Genomic DNA, 17,397 nt, shown 5'->3' on the forward strand with positions numbered 1-17,397 from the left:
GAGCAATCGTTTCCTGATACGGGTACGAATCATGTGATGACCCACAGCTGGAGCTCTCAGTCATCACTAGGAGACTTCAGTCATCACTAGGAGACTTCAGTCATCACTAGGAGGCTTCAGTCATCCCTAGGAGACTTCAGTCATCACTAGGAGGCTTCAGTCATCACTAGGAGGCTTCAGTCATCACTAGGAGGCTTCAGTCATCACTAGGAGACCAGTCATCTCTAGGAGGCTTCAGTCATCACTAGGAGACTTCAGTCATCACTAAGAGGCTTCAGTCATCACTAGGAGGCTTCAGTCATCACTAGGAGACCAGTCATCTCTAGGAGGCTTCAGTCATCACTAGGAGGCTTCAGTCATCACTAGGAGACCAGTCATCACTAAGAGGCTTCAGTCATCACTAGGAGGCTTCAGTCATCACTAGGAGACCAGTCATCTCTAGGAGACTTCAGTCATCACTAGGATGCTTCAGTCATCACTAAGAGACTTCAGTCATCACTAGGAGGCTTTAGTCATCACTAGGAGACTTCAGTCATCACTAGGAGGCTTTAGTCATCACTAGGAGGCTTCAGTCCTCACTAGAAGACTTTAGTCATCACTAAACTACTTCAGTTATCACTAGGAGACTTCGCTCATCACTAGGAGACTTCAGTCATCACTAGGAGACTTCAGTCATCACTAGGAGGCTTCAGTCATCCCTAGGAGACTTCAGTCATCACTAGGAGACTTCAGTCATCACTAGGAGGCTTCAGTCATCCCTAGGAGACTTCAGTCATCACTAAGAGGCTTCAGTCATCACTAGGAGGCTTCAGTCATCACTAGGAGACCAGTCATCTCTAGGAGGCTTCAGTCATCACTAAGAGACTTCAGTCATCACTAGGAGACTTCAGTTATCACTAGGAGACTTCACTCATCACTAGGAGACTTCAGTCATCACTAGGAGGCTTCAGTCATCACTAGGAGGCTTCAGTCATCACTAGGAGACTTCAGTCATCACTAGGAGACTTTAGTCATCACTAAACTACTTCAGTTATCACTAGGAGACTTCGCTCATCACTAGGAGACTTCAGTCATCACTAGGAGACTTCAATCATCACTATGAGACTTCAGTCATCACTAGGAGACTTCAGTCATCACTAGGAGACTTCAGTCATCACTAAGAGACTTCAGTCATCACTAGGAGACTTCAGTCATCACTAGGAGACTTCAGTCATCACTAGGAGACTTCAGTCATCACTAGGAGACTTCAGTCATCACTATGAGACTTCAGTCATCACTAGGAGACTTCAGTCATCACTAGGAGACTTCAGTCATCACTAAGAGACTTCAGTCATCACTAGGAGACTTCGCTCATCACTAGGAGACTTCAGTCATCACTAGGAGACTTCAGTCATCACTATGAGACTTCAGTCATCACTAGGAGACTTCAGTCATCACTAGGAGACTTCAGTCATCACTAAGAGACTTCAGTCATCACTAGGAGACTTCAGTCATCACTAGGAGACTTCAGTCATCACTAGGAGACTTCAGTCATCACTAGGAGGCTTCAGTCATCACTAGGAGACTTCAGTCATCACTAGGAGACTTCAGTCATCACTAGGAGACTTCAGTCATCACTAGGAGACTTCAGTCATCACTAGGAGACTTCAGTCATCACTAGTAGACTTCAGTCAACAGTAGGAGACTTCAATCAACACTAGGAGACTTCAGTCATCACTACGAGACTTCAGTCAAAAGTAGGAGATTTCAGTCATCACTAGGAGACTTCAGTGATCACTAGGTGACTTCAGTCATCACTAGGCTACTTCAGTCATCACTAGGAGACTTCAATCATCACTAGGAGACTTCAGTCATCACTAGGAGATTTCAGTCAACAGTAAGATACTTCAGTCAACAGTAGGAGATTTCAGTTATCACTTAGTCATCACTAGGATACTTCAGTCATCACTAGGTGACTTCAGTCATCACTTGGCTACTTCAGTCATCACTAGGTGACTTCAGTCATAACTAGAAGACTTCAGTCATCACTTGGAGACTTCAGTCATCACTAGAAGACTTCAGTCATCACTAGGAGACTTAAGTCATCACTAAGAGACTTCAGTCATCACTAGGAAACTTTAGTCATCACTAGGAGACTTCAGTCATCACTAGAAGACTTCAGTCATCACTAGGCTACTTCAGTCATCACTAGGAGAATTCAGTCATCACTAGGAGACTTAAGTCATCACTAGGAGACATCAGTCATCACTAGGCTATTTCAGTTATCACTAGGAGACTTCAGTCATCACTAGGAGACTTCAATCATCACAAAAAGACTTCAGTCATCACTAGGAGACTTCAGTCATCACTAGGAGGCTTCAGTCATCACTAAGCTACTTCAGTCATCACCAGGAGACTACAGTCATCTCTAGGAGACTTCAGTCATCACTAGGAGACTTCAGTCATTACTAGGAGACTTCAATCATCACTAGAAGACTTCAGTCATCACTAGGAGACTTCAGTCATCACTAAGCTACTTCAATCATCACTAGTAGACTTCAGTCAACAGTAGGAGACTTCAATCAACACTAGGAGACTTCAGTCATCACTAGGAGACTTCAGTCAAAAGTAGGAGATTTCAGTCATCAATAGGAGACTTCAGTGATCACTAGGTGACTTCAATCATCACTAGGAGACTTCAGTCATCAGTAGGAGACTTCAGTCATCACTAGGAGACTTCAGTCATCACTAAGAGACTTCAGTCATCACTATGAGACTTCAGTCATCACAAGGAGACTTCAGTCATCACTAGGAGACTTCAGTCATCACTAAGAGACTTCAGTCATCACTAGGAGACTTCAGTCATCACTAGGAGACTTCAGTCATCACTAGGAGGCTTCAGTCATCACTAGGAGACTTCAGTCATCACTAGGAGACTTCAGTCATCACTAAGAGACTTCAGTCATCACTAGGAGACTTCAGTCATCACTAGGAGACTTCAGTCATCACTAGGAGACTTCAGTTAATAGTAGAAGACTTCAGTCAAAACTTGGAGACTTCAGTCATCACTAGGAGACTTCAGTCAACAGTAGAAGACTTCAGTCAAACTAGGAGACTTCAGTCATCAAAAGGTGACTTCAGTCATCACTAGGCTATTTCAGTCTTCACTAGGAGACTTCAGTAATCACTAAGCAACTTCAGTCATCACTAGGAGACTTCAATCATCAAAAGGAGACTTCAGTCATCACTAGGAGACTTCAGTCATCACTAAGCAACTTCAGTCATCACAAGGAGACTTCAGTCATCACTAGGAGACTTCAGTCATCACTAGTAGACTTCTGTCATCGCTAGGAGACTTCAGTCATCACTAGTAGACTTCAGTCATCACTAGTAGACTTCTGTCATCGCTAGGAGACTTCAGTCATCACTAGTAGACTTCAGTCATCACTAGGAGACTTCAGTCATCACTAGGAGACTTCAGTCATCACTAGTAGACTTCTGTCATCGCTAGGAGACTTCAGTCATCACTAGTAGACTTCAGTCAACAGTAGGAGACTTCAATCAACACTAGGAGACTTCAGTCATCACTAGGAGACTTCAGTCAAAAGTAGGAGATTTCAGTCATCAATAGGAGACTTCAGTGATCACTAGGTGACTTCAATCATCACTAGGCTACTTCAGTCATCACTAGGAGACTTCAATCATCACTAGGAGACTTCAGTCATCACTAGGAGACTTCAGACATCACTAGGAGTCTTCAATCATCACAAAAAGACTTCAGTCATCACTAGGAGACTTCAGTCATCACTAGGAGACTTCAGTCATCACTAGGGGACTTCAGTCATCACTAGGAGACTTCAGTCATCACTAGGGGACTTCAGTCATCACTAGGAGACTTCAGTCATCACTAGGAGACTTCAGTCATCACTAGGAGGCTTCAGTCATTCCTAGGAGGCTTCAGTCATCACTAAGAGGCTTCAGTCATCACTAGGAGGCTTCAGTCATCACTAGGAGACCAGTCATCTCTAGGAGGCTTCAGTCATCACTAGGAGACTTCAGTCATCACTAGGAGACTTCAGTTATCACTAGGAGACTTCACTCATCACTAGGAGACTTCAGTCATCACTAGGAGGCTTCAGTCATCACTAGGAGGCTTCAGTCATCACTAGGAGGCTTCAGTCATCACTAGGAGACTTCAGTCATCACTAGGAGACTTTAGTCATCACTAAACTACTTCAGTTATCACTAGGAGACTTCGCTCATCACTAGGAGACTTCAGTCATCACTAGGAGACTTCAGTCATCAGTAGGAGACTTCAGTCATCACTAGGAGACTTCAGTCATCACTAGGAGACTTCAGTCATCACTATGAGACTTCAGTCATCACAAGGAGACTTCAGTCATCACTAGGAGACTTCAGTCATCACTAAGAGACTTCAGTCATCACTAGGAGACTTCAGTCATCACTAGGAGACTTCAGTCATCACTAGGAGGCTTCAGTCATCACTAGGAGACTTCAGTCATCACTAGGAGACTTCAGTCATCACTAAGAGACTTCAGTCATCACTAGGAGACTTCAGTCATCACTAGGAGACTTCAGTCATCACTAGGAGACTTCAGTTAATAGTAGAAGACTTCAGTCAAAACTTGGAGACTTCAGTCATCACTAGGAGACTTCAGTCAACAGTAGAAGACTTCAGTCAAACTAGGAGACTTCAGTCATCAAAAGGTGACTTCAGTCATCACTAGGCTATTTCAGTCTTCACTAGGAGACTTCAGTAATCACTAAGCAACTTCAGTCATCACTAGGAGACTTCAGTCATCAAAAGGAGACTTCAGTCATCACTAGGAGACTTCAGTCATCACTAAGCAACTTCAGTCATCACAAGGAGACTTCAGTCATCACTAGGAGACTTCAGTCATCACTAGTAGACTTCTGTCATCGCTAGGAGACTTCAGTCATCACTAGTAGACTTCAGTCATCACTAGTAGACTTCTGTCATCGCTAGGAGACTTCAGTCATCACTAGTAGACTTCAGTCATCACTAGGAGACTTCAGTCATCACTAGGAGACTTCAGTCATCACTAGTAGACTTCTGTCATCGCTAGGAGACTTCAGTCATCACTAGTAGACTTCAGTCAACAGTAGGAGACTTCAATCAACACTAGGAGACTTCAGTCATCACTAGGAGACTTCAGTCAAAAGTAGGAGATTTCAGTCATCAATAGGAGACTTCAGTGATCACTAGGTGACTTCAATCATCACTAGGCTACTTCAGTCATCACTAGGAGACTTCAATCATCACTAGGAGACTTCAGTCATCACTAGGAGATTTCAGTCAACAGTAAGAGACTTCAGTCAACAGTAGGAGATTTCAGTTATCACTTAGTCATCACTTGGCTACTTCAGTCATCACTAGGAGACTTCCGTCATCACTAGGAGAGTTCAGTCATCACTAGGAGACTTCAGTCATCGCTAGGAGACTTCAGTCATCACTAGGAGACTTCAGCCAGTAGTAGGCTACTTCAGTCATCACTAGGTGACTTCAGTCATAACTAGAAGACTTCAGTCATCACTTGGAGACTTCAGTCATCACTAGAAGACTTCAGTCATCACTAGGAGACTTAAGTCATCACTAAGAGACTTCAGTCATCACTAGGAAACTTTAGTCATCACTAGAAGACTTCAGTCATCACTAGAAGACTTCAGTCATCACTAGGCTACTTCAGTCATCACTAGGAGTCTTCAGTCATCACTAGAAGACTTCAGTCATCACTAGAAGACTTCAGTCATCGCTAGGAGATTTCAGTCATCACTAGGAGACTTAAGCCATCACTAGGAGACTTCAGTCATCACTAGGCTATTTCAGTTATCACTAGGAGACTTCAGTCATCACTAGGAGACTTCAATCATCACAAAAAGACTTCAGTCATCACTAGGAGACTTCAGTCATCACTAGGAGACTTCAGTCATCGCTAGGAGACTTCAGTCATCACTAGGAGACTTCAGCCAGTAGTAGGCTACTTCAGTCATCACTAGGTGACTTCAGTCATAACTAGAAGACTTCAGTCATCACTTGGAGACTTCAGTCATCACTAGAAGACTTCAGTCATCACTAGGAGACTTAAGTCATCACTAAGAGACTTCAGTCATCACTAGGAAACTTTAGTCATCACTAGAAGACTTCAGTCATCACTAGAAGACTTCAGTCATCACTAGGCTACTTCAGTCATCACTAGGAGTCTTCAGTCATCACTAGAAGACTTCAGTCATCACTAGAAGACTTCAGTCATCGCTAGGAGATTTCAGTCATCACTAGGAGACTTAAGCCATCACTAGGAGACTTCAGTCATCACTAGGCTATTTCAGTTATCACTATGAGACTTCAGTCATCACTAGGAGACTTCAATCATCACAAAAAGACTTCAGTCATCACTAGGAGACTTAAGCCATCACTAGGAGACTTCAGTCATCACTAGGCTATTTCAGTTATCACTAGGAGACTTCAGTCATCACTAGGAGACTTCAATCATCACAAAAAGACTTCAGTCATCACTAGGAGACTTCAGTCATCACTAGGAGACTTCAGTCATTACTAGGAGACTTCAATCATCACTAGGAGACTTCAGTCATCACTAGGAGACTTCAGTCATCACTAGGAGACTTCAGTCATCACAAAAAGACTTCAGTCATCACTAGGAGACTTCAGTCATCACAAAAAGACTTCAGTCATCTCTAGGAGACTTCAGTCATCACTAGGAGACTTCAGTTATTACTAGGAGACTTCAATCGTCACTAGGAGACTTCAGTCATCACTAGGAGACTTCAGACATCACTAGGAGTCTTCAATCATCACAAAAAGACTTCAGTCATCACTAGGAGACTTCAGTCATCACTAGGGGACTTCAGTCATCACTAGGAGACTTCAGTCATCACTAGGAGACTTCAGTCATCACTAGGGGACTTCAGTCATCACTAGGAGACTTCAGTCATCACTAGGGGACTTCAGTCATCACTAGGAGACTTCAGTCATCACTAGGTGACTTCAGTCATCACTAGGAGACTTCAGTCATCACTAGGAGACTTCAGTCAACAGTAGAAGACTTCAGTCAAACTAGGAGACTTCAGTCATCACTAGGAGACTTCAGTCATCATTAGGGGACTTCAGTCATCACTAGGAGACTTCAGTCATCACTAGGGGACTTCAGTCATCACTAGGGGACTTCAGTCATCACTAGGAGACTTCAGTCATCACTAGGGGACTTCAGTCATCACTAGGGGACTTCAGTCATCACTAGGGGACTTCAGTCATCACTAGGGGACTTCAGTCATCACTAGGGGACTTCAGTCATCACTAGGAGACTTCAGTCATCACTAGGGGACTTCAGTCATCACTAGGGGACTTCAGTCATCACTAGGGGACTTCAGTCATCACTAGGGGACTTCAGTCATCACTAGGGGACTTCAGTCATCACTAGGAGACTTCAGTCATCACTAGGAGACTTCAGTCATCACTAGGAGACTTCAGTCATCACTAGGGGACTTCAGTCATCACTAGGAGACTTCAGTCATCACTAGGAGACTTCAGTCATCACTAGGAGACTTCAGTCATCACTAGGGGACTTCAGTCATCACTAGGAGACTTCAGTCATCACTAGGGGACTTCAGTCATCACTAGGAGACTTCAGTCATCACTAGGAGACTTCAGTCATCACTAGGGGACTTCAGTCATCACTAGGAGACTTCAGTCATCACTAGGAGACTTCAGTCATCACTAGGAGACTTCAGTCATCACTAGGAGACTTCAGTCATCACTAGGGGACTTCAGTCATCACTAGGAGACTTCAGTCATCACTAGGAGACTTCAGTCATCACTAGGGGACTTCAGTCATCACTAGGAGACTTCAGTCATCACTAGGAGACTTCAGTCATCACTAGGAGACTTCAGTCATCACTAGGGGACTTCAGTCATCACTAGGAGACTTCAGTCATCACTAGGAGACTTCAGTCATCACTAGGAGACTTCAGTCATCACTAGGGGACTCCAGTCATCACTAGGAGACTTCAGTCATCACTAGGGGACTTCAGTCATCACTAGGAGACTTCAGTCATCACTAGGAGACTTCAGTCATCACTAGGGGACTTCAGTCATCACTAGGAGACTTCAGTCATCACTAGGAGACTTCAGTCATCACTAGGAGACTTCAGTCATCACTAGGGGACTTCAGTCATCACTAGGGGACTTCAGTCATCACTAGGAGACTTCAGTCATCACTAGGGGACTTCAGTCATCACTAGGAGACTTCAGTCATCACTAGGGGACTTCAGTCATCACTAGGAGACTTCAGTCATCACTAGGAGACTTCAGTCATCACTAGGGGACTTCAGTCATCACTAGGAGACTTCAGTCATCACTAGGAGACTTCAGTCATCACTAGGAGACTTCAGTCATCACTAGGAGACTTCAGTCATCACTAGGGGACTTCAGTCATCACTAGGAGACTTCAGTCATCACTAGGAGACTTCAGTCATCACTAGGGGACTTCAGTCATCACTAGGAGACTTCAGTCATCACTAGGAGACTTCAGTCATCACTAGGAGACTTCAGTCATCACTAGGGGACTTCAGTCATCACTAGGAGACTTCAGTCATCACTAGGAGACTTCAGTCATCACTAGGAGACTTCAGTCATCACTAGGGGACTCCAGTCATCACTAGGAGACTTCAGTCATCACTAGGGGACTTCAGTCATCACTAGGAGACTTCAGTCATCACTAGGAGACTTCAGTCATCACTAGGGGACTTCAGTCATCACTAGGAGACTTCAGTCATCACTAGGAGACTTCAGTCATCACTAGGAGACTTCAGTCATCACTAGGGGACTTCAGTCATCACTAGGGGACTTCAGTCATCACTAGGAGACTTCAGTCATCACTAGGGGACTTCAGTCATCACTAGGAGACTTCAGTCATCACTAGGGGACTTCAGTCATCACTAGGAGACTTCAGTCATCACTAGGGGACTTCAGTCATCACTAGGAGACTTCAGTCATCACTAGGGGACTTCAGTCATCACTAGGAGACTTCAGTCATCACTAGGGGACTTCAGTCATCACTAGGAGACTTCAGTCATCACTAGGGGACTTCAGTCATCACTAGGAGACTTCAGTCATCACTAGGAGACTTCAGTCATCACTAGGAGACTTCAGTCATCACTAGGGGACTCCAGTCATCACTAGGAGACTTCAGTCATCACTAGGGGACTTCAGTCATCACTAAGAGACTTCAGTCATCACTAGGGGACTTCAGTCATCACTAGGAGACTTCAGTCATCACTAGGAGACTTCAGTGATCACTAGGGGACTTCAGTCATCACTAGGAGACTTCAGTCATCACTAGGGGACTTCAGTCATCACTAGGAGACTTCAGTCATCACTAGGAGACTTCAGTCATCACTAGGGGACTTCAGTCATCACTAGGAGACTTCAGTCATCACTAGGGGACTTCAGTCATCACTAGGGGACTTCAGTCATCACTAGGGGACTTCAGTCATCACTAGGGGACTTCAGTCATCACTAGGGGACTTCAGTCATCACTAGGGGACTGACAGGTCACGGAAGGTCAAGTGTTACTCACCTCCTCCTTGACTGAAGACGCTAAAGGCTCCATCTTCAACCTTCTCAAGTACCTCTCGATCTCAGCTCTCTGAAAAATTAATTTTTAATCGTGAGGGAGCGCTAAACCAGCAGGGAAATGGGAGACGTACAGGTATTCAACTCTCGTTTCAACTTCCATCAGTAGAGGAGGAAGTATTCCTCAGAGACAGGTGGGTGAGTAGCAGGGCCAGGAGCTGCGTCTCGTGTACCTCAAAGAACTAAGTAGAAAGCACGAAAGGTGAGTTTGTAGAAGACCAGCAGCTATAGTTCAACCATCTCATACACAACTATGTATGGAGGACCAGCAGCTATAGTTCAACCATCTCATACACAACTATGTATGGAGGACCAGCAGCTGTAGTTCAACCATCTGATACACAACTATGTATGGAGGACCAGCAGCTGTAGTTCAACCATCTGATACACAACTATGTATGGAGGACCAGCAGCTGTAGTTCAACCATCTGATACACAACTATGTATGGAGGACCAGCAGCTGTAGTTCAACCATCTGATACACAACTATGTATGGAGGACCAGCAGCTATAGTTCAACCATCTGATACACAACTATGTATGGAGGACCAGCAGCTATAGTTCAACCATCTGATACACAACTATGTATGGAGGACCAGCAGCTATAGTTCAACCATCTGATACACAACTATGTATGGAGGACCAGCAGCTGTAGTTCAACCATCTGATACACAACTATGTATGGAGGACCAGCAGCTGTAGTTCAACCATCTGATACACAACTATGTATGGAGGACCAGCAGCTGTAGTTCAACCATCTGATACAAAACTATGTATGGAGGACCAGCAGCTGTAGTTCAACCATCTGATACACAACTATGTATGGAGGACCAGCAGCTGTAGTTCAACCATCTGATACACAACTATGTATGGAGGACCAGCAGCTGTAGTTCAACCATCTGATACACAGCTATGTATGGAGGACCAGCAGCTGTAGTTCAACCATCTGATACACAACTATGTATGTTAATGAAAAAATTAATAATTTTTACCAAAGGAACCTTAGAAAACTTACCTGACCTTATCATAACAACCGTAATTTAATTTAGCCTAATCTACTTAAATATATTTTAGATAAGTTTACAATAATTTAATAATAAACAAACACAATAAAATAATTTTTTCTCGTTAGGATCAGAATGATTTTTCCGATATTATTGCATACACAAATTTTCACTTGTCTTATTCGGCAAGAAGAGCGTTGTTATTTAATCCAAAATCGCAAGTTTTACCTATTCGACACGACCCCCACACACACAAATAGGTGAATACAAACTGCAATTTGTCAAAATACTATCTGAAAATTGCTTCGAGAATTAATGGTCAGGTGTTCTATGGCAATGATATACGACACTGACAGGTTAATGAGACACAGGTGCAGCACTTAGGTACCTAACTGTTAGGCATGTATCTTCTTAACCGTGTCCCATTGCTTCATCGTTAGCGCACTCGCCTCACGCACTGAGGTCCGGGGTTCGAATCCCCTCCGGTACGGCTGGAAAACATTGGGGACGTGTTTATATAAGACACCTGCTGTCCCTGTCCCTGTTCACCCATCAGTATAATGGGTACCTGGGTGGTAGTGGACTGGTGTGGGTGGCATCCTGGGTGTTAGTGGACTGGTGTGGGTCACATCCTGGGTGTTAGTGGACTGGTGTGGGTCACAACCTGGGTGTTAGTGGACTGGTGTGGGTCACATCCTGGGTGTTAGTGGACTGGTGTGGGTCACATCCTGGGTGTTAGTGGACTGGTGTGGGTCACATCCTGGGTGTTAGTGGACTGGTGTGGGTCACATCCTGGGTGTTAGTGGACTGGTGTGGGTCACATCCTGGGTGTTAGTGGACTGGTGTGGGTCACATCCTGGGTGTTAGTGGACTGGTGTGGGTAACATCCTGGGTGTTAGTGGACTGGTGTGGGTCACATCCTGGGTGTTAGTGGACTGGTGTGGGTCACAACCTGGGTGTTAGTGGACTGGTGTGGGTCACTTTCGGGGTGTTAGTAGACTGGTGTGGGTCACATCTTGGATGTTAGTGGACTGGTGTTGGTCACATCTTGGGTGTTAGTGGACTGGTGTGTCGTGTGGGGTTCGGTAAGGAGACAAGAGGGTTGGATGGTAACGATATATATTGTCAGACTGTGGTAATGGGAGATGGAGGGAGCCCAGCCTGCCGTGTCCTGCCTTCTTCTATGCCTATGCGTCGACTGAGACCGAGGTAGCCTGTCCCGCTCACTTATGGAGCATCCTGTGACGTCATGCAGTCACAGGCCTATGGGATCTTCTATATACACACATGGATGGTACTATAATGCTCATTTAATCTATGCATACAACACATGTAAAGGAGGATCAGCAACTATGCTGACAGCTCGGTCATGTTACGTATGTCGTCCCGACATACACTACTATCCTATAGGCTGGACAAACAGGTGGTTCTGGGCTGATTCTATTCAATAACAAATTCATATATAACTTAGAACTAATGGATGGTATCATAATGGATGTTAATAAAATGAAAAAGACACTTATGTACAGTTCAGAACATTTATTAAAGGAAACGCTTCGCCACGAGTGGCTTCTTCAGTCCTAATACAGAGAAAACTAAGAAAACATTTATATATATAGTGGCAGGAGTCAGGTGAGGTGACGCGTGGGTAGAGGTGGTGGTAGTAGTAGTAGTAGTAGTAGTAGTAGTAGTAGTAGTAGTAGTAGTAGTAGTAGTAGTAGTAGTAGTAGTAGTAGTAGTAGTAGTACTAGTAGTAGTAGTAGTAGTAGTAGTAGTAGTAGTAGTAGTAGTAGTAGTAATGGAACTAAGGAGGTGAGGCAAGAGAGGGACCTGCTGGCATCAAGTAACACCAGTTCCCAGGATGGGTAATATCCTCTTGCTTAGTAATTTTGAAATACTGTAACTACCGGATTTTTGCTTTATAGTGTTACTGACAGAAATTAGTGCAGCTTCAATGCATTTTCTCCGTCTTAAGTCGTCTTCTTTAATAACTAGTTTAGCTTCATTGAATTTCATGAGGTGTCCAACATCGTCTCTATGTTGAACACATGCATTTTTGCGGTCATCATTTCTGCAAGCATTTTTGTGTTCTGCTATCCTAATGTCCAGAGTTCTGGCTGTTTCCCCTACATATACTTTGTCACATCCCCCACATGGTATAGTGTAGATTCCTTCACTTGTGCCAGAATCATGCTTGGGTTTTTGTATCAGGTTCCTAATAGTAGTTGAAGAGCTGGTAGATATTTTAGCCAGTTTTCTGTCAAACATTTTTGAAACATTAGTGGCAACGTTGCCGACCGGTAAAACGATGTAACTTGGAGGCTTTTCTTCAATTTGATAGGTGTTGGTCTTGCTGAGGATACGTGCCTCACGTTTCCTACAGTCACGTACGAAGTGTAGGGGAAAGTGCAGTGAACTAAAAGAGTTGGTGATGTATGTACATTCTTCTTCGAGGAACTGTGGACTGGAAATTCTGTAGGCTCTCAGAAAGAAGCCAATAACTACCCCTCTTGTAGTTCTTGTGTCATGGTGAGAGAAGAAATGTAGAAGATCATTCTTGTAGGTAGGCTTCCGGTAGACTTTAAAAGTTTATTTTCCCCTGTGCGTAAGAGAACGTAGAGAAAAGGTAATTGGTTGTCCTTCTCATCCTCTAGTGTAAATTTAATAGTAGGTTCCAGAGTGTTGATGGTGTTGAGGATGCCCCGTACGTCAAGATTTTTGGGTACAATGACCAAAATATCATCTACGTACCGCATCCATGTAACTGAGCGAGGGATGTTACTGAGGATCCTTCTTGATTCCAGGTCCATGTGGGGGGTGTGACAAAGTATATGTAGGGGAAACAGCCAGAACTCTGGACATTAGAATAGCAGAACACAAAAATGCTTGCAGAAATGATGACCGCAAAAATGCATGTGTTCAACATAGAGACGATGTTGGACACCTCATGAAATTCAATGAAGCTAAACTAGTTATTAAAGAAGACGACTTAAGACGGAGAAAATGCATTGAAGCTGCACTAATTTCTGTCAGTAACACTATAAAGCAAAAATCCGGTAGTTACAGTATTTCAAAATTACTAAGCAAGAGGATATTACCCATCCTGGGAACTGGTGTTACTTGATGCCAGCAGGTCCCTCTCTTGCCTCACCTCCTTAGTTCCATTACTACTACTACTACTACTACTACTACTACTACTACTACTACTACTACTACTACTACTACTACTACTACTACTACTACTACCACCTCTACCCACGCGTCACCTCACCTGACTCCTGCCACTATATATATAAATGTTTTCTTAGTTTTCTCTGTATTGGGACTGATGAAGCCACTCGTGGCGAAACGTTTCCTTTAATAAATGTCCAGAACTGTACATAAGTGTCTTTTTCCACATCTTGTCGGTATCACCATACCATTTCCTCCTTAACAAAATGAGTTTTACGTAATGGGTGTTAACGTAATCACTTTTAACGTAATGCATTACAACTTATAAGAACAAATCATTGTACATTATGGGATGGAATTGATCGATTGATCTGTATTCATGCACTCTACGGATTCTGAGGAAATAAATATATATATATATATATATACATATATATATATTTATATATATATATATATATATATATATATATATATATATATATATATATATATATATATATATATATATATGTATATATATATACAAGGTGAAATTAACAGCAAAGGCATCTGGTGCACTCAGATCTTTACTGTCAAATTCTCAGAATACAGAGGGTACGTGAACACGAAAATTTCTGACAAACTGGGTGTTAGTGGACTGGTGTGGGTCACATCCTGGGTGTTAGTGGACTGGTGTTGGTCACTTCCTGGGTGTCAGTGGACTGGTGTGGGTCACATCCTGGGTGTTAGTGGACTGGTGTGGGTCACATCCTGGGTGTTAGTGGACTGGTGTGGGTCACATCCTGGGTGTTAGTGGACTGGTGTGGGTCACATCCTGGGTGTTAGTGGACTGGTGTTGGTCACATCCTGGGTGTTAGTGGACTGGTGTGGGTCACATCCTGGGTGTTAGTGGACTGGTGTGGGTCACATCCTGGGTGTTAGTGGACTGGTGTGGGTCACATCCTGGGTGTTAGTGGACTGGTGTTGGTCACATCCTGGGTGTTAGTGGACTGGTGTGGGTCACATCCTGGGTGTTAGTGGACTGGTGTGGGTCACATCCTGGGTGTTAGTGACTGGTGTGGGTCACATTTTGGGTGTTAGTGGATTGGTGTGGGTCACATCTTGGGTGTTAGTGGACTGGTGTCGGTCACATCCTGGGTGTTAGTGGACTGGTGTGCGTCACATCCTGGGTGTTAGTGGACTGGTGTGGGTCACATCTTGGGTGTTAGTGGACTGGTGTGGGTCACATCCTGGGTGTTAGTGGACTGGTGTGCGTCACATCCTGGGTGTTAGTGGACTGGTGTGGGTCACATCCTGAGTGTTAGTGGACTGGTGTGGGTCACATCCTGGGTGTTAGTGGACTGGTGTTGGTCACATCCTGGGTGTTAGTGGACTGGTGTGGGTCACATCCTGGGTGTTAGTGGACTGGTGTGGGTCACATCCTGGGTGTTAGTGGACTGGTGTGGGTCACATCCTGGGTGTTAGTGGACTGGTGTTGGTCACATCCTGGGTGTTAGTGGACTGGTGTGGGTCACATCCTGGGTGTTAGTGGACTGGTGTGGGTCACATCCTGGGTGTTAGTGACTGGTGTGGGTCACATCTTGGGTGTTAGTGGATTGGTGTGGGTCACATCTTGGGTGTTAGTGGACTGGTGTCGGTCACATCCTGGGTGTTAGTGGACTGGTGTGCGTCACATCATGGGTGTTAGTGGACTGGTGTGGGTCACATCTTGGGTGTTAGTGGACTGGTGTGGGTCACATCCTGGGTGTTAGTGGACTGGTGTGCGTCACATCCTGGGTGTTAGTGGACTGGTGTGGGTCACATCCTGAGTGTTAGTGGACTGGTGTGGGTCACATCCTGGGTGTTAGTGAACTGGTGTGGGGTCACATCCTGGGTGTTAGTGGACTGGTGTGGGTCACATCCTGGGTGTTAGAGGACTTGTGTGGGTCACATCCTGGGTGTTAGTGGACTGGTGTGGGTCACATCCTGGGTGTTAGTGGACTGGTGTGGGTCCCATCCTGGGTGTTAGTGGACTAGTGTGGGTCACATCCTGGGTGTTAGTGGACTGGTGTGGGTCACTTCCTGGGTGTTAGAGGACTATGAGGGTCACATCCTGGGTGTTAGTGGACTGGTGTGGGTCACTTCCTGGGTGTTAGAGGACTATGAGGGTCACATCCTGGGTGTTAGTGGACTGGTGTGGGTCACATCCTGGGTGTTAGTGGACTGGTGTGGGTCACATCCTGGGTGTTAGTGGACTGGTGTGGGTCACATCCTGGGTGTTAGTGGACTGGTGTGGGTCACATCCTGGGTGTTAGTGGACTGGTGTGGGTCACTTCCTGGGTGTTAGAGGACTATGAGGGTCACATCCTGGGTGTTAGTGGACTGGTGTGGGTCACATCCTGGGTGTTAGTGGACTGGTGTGGGTCACATCCTGGGTGTTAGTGGACTGGTGTGGGTCACATCCTGGGTGTTAGTGGACTGGTGTGGGTCACATCCTGGGTGTTAGTGGATTGGTGTGGGTCACATCCTGGGTGTTAGTGGACTGGTGAGGGTCACATCCTGGGTGTTAGTGGACTGGTGTGGGTCACATCCTGGGTGTTAGTGGACTGGTGTGGGTCACATCCTGGGTGTTAGTGGACTGGTGTGGGTCACATCCTGGGTGTTAGTGGACTGGTGTGGGTCACATCCTGGGTGTTAGTGGACTGGTGTGGGTCACATCCTGGGTGTTAGTGGACTGGTGTGGGTCACATCCTGGGTGTTAGTGGACTGGTGTGGGTCACATCCTGGGTGTTAGTGGACTGGTGTGGGTCACATCCTGGGTGTTAGTGGACTGGTGAGGGTCACATCCTGGGTGTTAGTGGACTGGTGTGGGTCACATCCTGGGTGTTAGTGGACTGGTGTGGGTCACATCCTGGGTGTTAGTGGACTGGTGTGGGTCACATCCTGGGTGTTAGTGGACTGGTGTGGGTCACATCCTGGGACAAAACTGACATAATTTGCGGGAAATGCTGTACATAACAAGGGACTTTCTATATAGTAGTATGTCACTGATGTCAGCTATGGTCTGTATACCTTGTACATGTACTGGTATACCTTGTACATGTACTGGTATACCTTGTACATGTACTGGTATACCTTGTACATGTACTGGTATACCTTGTACATGTACTGGTATACCTTGTACATGTACTGGTATACCTTGTACATGTACTGCTATACCTTGTACATGTACTGGTATACCTTGTACATGTACTGGTATACCTTGTACATGTACTGGTATACCTTGTACATGTACTGGTATACCTTGTACATGTACTGGTATACCTTGTACATGTACTGGTATACCTTGTACATGTACTGGTATACCTTGTACATGTACTGGTATACCTTGTACATGTACTGGCATACCTTGTACATGTACTGGTATACCTTGTACATGTACTGGCATACCTTGTACATGTACTGGTATACCTTGTACATGTACTGGCATACCTTGTACATGTACTGGTATACCTTGTACATGTACTGGTATACCTTGTACATGTACTGGTATACCTTGTACATGTACTGG

At 44.9% G+C, this 17,397-nt stretch overlaps 1 long non-coding RNA gene across 1 annotated transcript in view; it reads right to left on the reverse strand.

Annotated features, from left to right (window-relative positions):
• Nucleotides 1–9,685, reverse strand: part of LOC128703954 (uncharacterized) — a 14,902-nt gene extending 5,217 nt beyond the window's left edge. The window contains exon 1 of the long non-coding RNA XR_008409395.2: nt 9,615–9,685. This is a non-coding gene — a long non-coding RNA (uncharacterized lncRNA). The remainder of the gene's footprint in view (nt 1–9,614) is intronic.
• Nucleotides 9,686–17,397: the final 7,712 nt, after the last annotated feature.

Source organism: Cherax quadricarinatus, chromosome 95 (genome assembly GCF_038502225.1).
Source record: "Cherax quadricarinatus isolate ZL_2023a chromosome 95, ASM3850222v1, whole genome shotgun sequence".
Taxonomy (NCBI): Eukaryota; Metazoa; Arthropoda; class Malacostraca; order Decapoda; family Parastacidae; genus Cherax; species Cherax quadricarinatus.